Below are 5,870 nucleotides of genomic sequence, written 5' to 3' on the forward strand. Positions count from 1 at the left end.
AATAACTACAACTCCTGTGAGGATAAAGAAGATAATGCTTAAAAGGTGCTTCGCAAACCTTAAAGCACTTTTTAGATGCTAAGTATTATTATTGTTAGCCTCAGTTTCCTCATCTGCAAAATGGGAAGAAGAAGAAGAAGAATAGTAGCTACCTGCCAGGGTGTTGTGAGGATCCGATGAGACAGTGTATGGGAAGTAGTCTCTAACCCTTAAGATGCTTTATACCTGCCAGATTGTTGTTATTCCTAGTCTCGTCTCCACTCTATTTTGAGTTGTCTTTCTTGGCCCATTAGGAGCTTCTGGAGGTTGAAGGGGTATAAGTAGAACTCTTCATCTACAGTAATGATCTCTAGTTTGGGAAGAAAGACCCCTTTGTCACAGGGGAAGACTGCTGGACTTTTGGTTCCCAAGCCCCAAATCTGGATCCAAATGTGGGAGAATTTGAAAATGGGATGACATGTCAATAGATTATGGTTTTCACATTTGGGTCTCGAAAGTAGAATTTCCTGTCCCAAGAACCAAGGAATCTTGGCCTGAGTGGGATTTCAGGGGACCTTAGGGACAAGTGAATTTCCAGGTCAAAGTTTTGGTTCTTGGGAGCCAATGTGGCCTCGTGGCAAAAGCATTAGATTTGGAATCAGGCCTTGGATTGCATTTCACTGCCTGTGTGACTTTGCCCAAGTGACTTAACATCTTTGGATTTCAATGTTCTCCACTGTATAATAAAAGAGATGACCTCTAAGGTTCCATACAGTTATAAATCCTATTGTGTGTTTTTTTCATAAAATACTGTGAAAATATGGTATTTTAGCATAGTTCACTGCTATAATTTATAAAGTGCATTTTTGTCTCAAAGAGGCTCTTTGTGCTCCTTATTACCTTGCGACCTTGGGCAAAATCACTTCCCCTCTTGGGGCCTCAGTTTCCTCAACCAGAAAATGAGGACTTTGGACTCAGTGGCCTCTTAGGTTCCTTCCAGGCCCAAGTATGTAAGGTGAGTAGTCATCAATAGCAATCCTGAGTCCATGGATCCATGCTTCCCCAAACTGAGAAACCCTTCCCCCCAGAGGTGGGCTTCCCCTTTTTCCAATAGAGGTCTGAGTACTCAGCAGATCTTGTTACCTTCTGTTCCCTGACCCCATTCCAGGAGAGTCACCTGCCATGCTCTGGATCACATTCCCCCTTCGGCCAAATGACCTCGGTTTGTTCTGGCTTGCCTCCTCTACAGAGCTATACCTAGCGATTTGGGGTCACAGGAACCACCAGTCCCGTCATTTCAGTATTTTAGGAGAGAGGAGAGCTTGGTCCTCAAGCTCAGGGTGCCACACTATGGAGGAAGAACAGCCTCTGGAACCTCTGAGACCACTAGTGAAGAACCCCAGAATGGCAGGAGAGGGAGACCACTCTCTGAGAGAAGGAACATGGCAGGGCCAAGCAGGGATGAGCCACTGGTGGGAAGAAGGCCCCATCTGGCGGCTCCCATCTGAACTCATTTCTAGGCAGCTCCTTAAGGCTCCAAGTTGCCGAGAATTTGATAGAGGGAATTTCCTCTCCAGGAGTCCCTTATACCAATGAAATCACAGGTCCAGGCCCTCTCCGTGGACTTGCAAAGCATTTGCTGAACCCAATTGTTCCTCTGGTAATTGAGGGGTGCTGAGGCAGTAGCTGGGCCCTGGGCCTGCTCTGCTGTGCACTGCAGCAGAGAGGAAGCTGCTTCCCTCTACCCCTGGCTCCAAAGGCTTCCTGAGGTCTCTACTTGGCAGCCCACTCTTGTATACAGACAGCCCTGAGGCAGAAAAGCGAGTCAGCCTTCTTAGTGAGAGCCGAGACTAAGCAAAACTGCCAGACAGGAAGAAAAAAAGACCCATTTCCAGAAAGCCAGTTAATTACATGGAATGATATACCTCTTTCTAATTGGTATCCTCTTCATTCTTTCCATCTCCTGCAGTGGCTGAATCCCCCCGGCCTGGTGGTAAGATGGAGGTGGGTGATGTGCCCTTCCTGGGACACCTGGTGAATGGCTGGAGAGGGGACCTGTCCCAAAAAGAAGCTGAAAAGACAGCCTGACTTCCTGGCTTGGGAGGTTCTGATGCCCGGCCCTGGGCCAAATTGGGAAGTGGGGGAAATGTGTGTTTTTTGGCCCCTGCCTCACCTTCCTGTGGCCTTTCCCGATTTCTAACCGGCCTCTTTCCCTTCCTCTCCTAGGGACCCTGCCAGGGGCTCCCTGGCTTGGATAATGTCATTTGTACTGAAGTGTTGGTGCTTACAGGGCCACTAAGTCCCTTCCCAGCACTCCTCACATCCTAGTCCATCTCCTGCTAAGCCCCATTCTGCTCTTGGCCCCCACTCATCATGAGCAGCCAGATGATTGGTGAGTCGTAGCCCAGGCTGGTGGTCAATCCAGTGGCAGGGGGTGGGGAGCGACCTGGTTTTTGTACTGAATGGACCAGTGGCTCTGGTGGTTTCTGGGACACTGCTTAGAGAAGAATCTCAGTTTGCATTTTGGCCCCGGCAGGGCCCAAGAGGGCAACTGGTAGCCTCCTGGGCCCTGGTTTCTAGGCTTGGATAGGCTCTGAATCCCTCCTCCTCTTCTGGCCTTGGTTTCCAACAGTTGGCATTGGATTGGTTTCAAACCTGGACGAGGAGGATTCTGTGCCCACATAAGCCAAAATATGTTCTGAGGAAGCAGACAGGGAAGGTCCCCAGGATGATCATGATGGGGAGAAAGGGAATCCTGATGAGGGATGTTCCCAAGTCCTCACTGGGCCACTCACAAAACCACTCCCCCAATTCATGGTGGGTTACAAGTAGGAGCTTCTTTCCCCAGGAGGTCTCATTCTGTTCCTCCAGCCCATCTCAGAATTAGTGCATACCTGCCCCAATTTCTCTTTGTAACTACAGAACCCTGTAGAGGAGACAGTTCAAGTACTATTGCCCTTCTTTTACAGAGGAGGAAACTGAGGCCCAGAGAGGGGAAATACTGCCAAAATTCAGTAATCAAAAGAGTCAGGACTTCAACCCAGGTCCTTTGATTCTGAATTTAGGGTGCTCAGAATTTGGAGCCTGGTTGAGGGCAGGAAAACTTTTATTTTCCCCAGTGCCAAAGTAAAAAAAAAAAAGATGAAGTATTAACACACAACACATTCAACCTAGAATGGTTTGCCCTAGAGTAAGCAGATGCCCACATGTGCTGATGCTCTGGGGTCTAGCTCAAGCCTTGAGCTGTAGGCAGAGCTATAACTAGAGCCAGGAAACTGGATGTTTGTCCTGATGTGGGAAATTCAGAGGGTTTTCATCATCTAAGGAAGAAGGTAAGGGTATATCTCAGTGTTCAGGTGGACCTGCCGTGGGGCCGTCTGGTGGCAAGATGGTTCCATCTCATGGGGTCATATTAGTAAGGGGACAGGAAGGAAAAGGCCTTGCCTAGTGTGCCCTGAGCTAGGGCCTGGCCTCCCTTAGTAGGAGGGATCATAGTATCTTAGATTTAGAGCATTTAGTTAGACCAAAGAGTTCATCCAAGACTACCTCCCTCATTTTATACACAAGGAGATTGAGGCTCAGAGACTTGCTGGAGGTCATACAGCTATTAAGTGGCAGAGTCAGGATTTAAACACAGATCCTCAGGTTACAAATACACAACTCCTTCCAGTGCTCCACACTGGCTCAATCCCTATTCTAAATGCAAACTCATGAAGTCTGTTCTCTTATGACCGACCATGGCAGCCCAGTTTCCTGAGCAACATGGAAGAAAGGTGGGGGTAGTACCTATGTCTGAAGCTCAGAGATCCACTCTATACCATCATGCCCAGCATTTGACTAGTCCCAGGCTTCTGCTTTTCCTAAAGAAGGCTGTGGGGCCTTCCACTTGATATTGGTGGGTTTGGAGCCAATATGCCTGGGAAAGACCAAGGGGCTCCATTCTCATTCAGCCACATATTTGAAGGGCTATCGTGTGAAAGAGCCTAGCCTTGTTCTGATTGGCCCCAGAGGACAGAACCAGGGGCAATGAGTAGAGGAGACAAAGAGACCAGTTTTGGCTCGATGTCAAGAAGAACCAAAAAGTCCTAATCATTAGAATGGCCTCAAAGCAAAATGGTGGGTTTGCCCACCTCAGAGGCCTTTAAGCAGAGTCTGCATAACCACTTGACTGCTGCCATGTTATAGTGGGCATCCCTTTCAGGTATGAGTTGGATCAGTTGGCTGCTGGGCTCCCTTCCAACTTGTGCATGACACCCAGCCCAGCACTTTTCCCAAACTTGCCTTCACAAACTAGAATTCTAACATTGAATGGGTTGGCAAATTAAATTGTTAAATTCAAAACTGTTAAATCATCAGAAAATCCTGGGAGGGAGCATGAAGAGAGTTATTCACTAATTAGCTTGATATGAAGTAGGAGGAGGTACCAGGCAACCAGAAGATGTCTACCCCAACATGTCAATAACTCCTAATAGGGAAATTATCCTTCTTTTTCCTACATATATTCTTTTTTCCTACATATAGTCTTGAACCTCAGCTTAACCTTGTTTTCTGAGCAGGAGGGGCCCAGGTAGAGTGAATGTTCTATAGGGGAAAGTGCCTTAGAACCAGCATGAGTCATGGAGGCATGACTGCGAATAAGGGCCCTGGGACAAGTACAGTAGACATAGGGAAGAGGGCAGTGGTGAGTGATGAAGAGAGGGAACGGGGAGAGGGCACAGAGACCCTGAGGCCATTGCTGGAGAAGCTAACTGGTGCAGTCACAAGAGCTCACGAGGGATCTGGGTTGTCCTTACATTTCAGATCCTGGGGCCTCACTAGGGCTAGCTCCGAACTTCTTTGACGTCCTGCTGCTTTCTGTGGGCCACTTGGGCAAGTGGCTTCCCCTCTCTTGGTCTCAATTTCCTCTCCTAGACTAGATGGCTTTCAAGGCTCATTCTAGATTTAGAGCCTTGGCCTTATCATCTCTTCCATTTCTGACACTCAGTGATTTGATAATTCTGTGTTACCTACCCTGTACCGGGAGGTTTCAAAGTCAGAATGAAATAGAAAACACTCAAATATCCTGGAAGAAGAGCAACTCCCCACCCACATAACAACAACAACAACCATAGTAACCAGGAATGCCAAAATGAAGAGCTCCCATTCTTCTCCCCCAATGAGACTCAAACATTCCAGTTTGGATTTTCATTTCCTTCCAGTCCCTGACTTCTAGAAGAGAAACATATTATTCTTACTATCATTATTGGTAGTAATAAGTGAACAATTCTTACATTATTACTTTAATATTTTATGGGGCCACAATTTCATCCATGTGACCATTCCCTTTGGTGCTGAGCATAAAACACCCACATCTTCTTTTTTTTTTTTTTTTTTTTTTTGCGGGGCAATTGGGGTTAAGTGACTTGCCCAGGGTCACACAGATAGTAAGTGTTAAGTGTCTGAGGCCGGATTTGAACTCAGGTCCTTCTGAATCCAGGGCCAGTGCTCTATCCACTGTGCCACCTAGCTGCCCCAACACATCTTCTTATCCATTGCACTTCTTGCCATTGTTCTCCCATAGAGACTCCACAGAAGATGTCTCTAACAATTGAAAGGCCTTCATGTCAGTACACACCAACAGCCATCATCCCTCAATTTTACCACTGTGTCTGACCCACCTCTTCTTCTGATAATACGTTTACCCTATTACTGTCAATGTCACCACCGTCCTCTCTCTCAGTCTTTGAGGCTCACAACCTAGGATTCATTCTTGACTCATCATTCTCTCTCGCCACCCCACCTCCAATCCGTTGCCAAGGCTGTTGGTTGCGACCTTTGCAACATCTCTTACCCCCATATCTATAGTTCTCTGAGTCTATGACATGCAACTTTGATTCTTTGGGGATTGTGAT

The sequence above is a fragment of the Dromiciops gliroides genome, chromosome X (genome assembly GCF_019393635.1).
Source record: "Dromiciops gliroides isolate mDroGli1 chromosome X, mDroGli1.pri, whole genome shotgun sequence".
NCBI classification, from domain to species: Eukaryota; Metazoa; Chordata; class Mammalia; order Microbiotheria; family Microbiotheriidae; genus Dromiciops; species Dromiciops gliroides.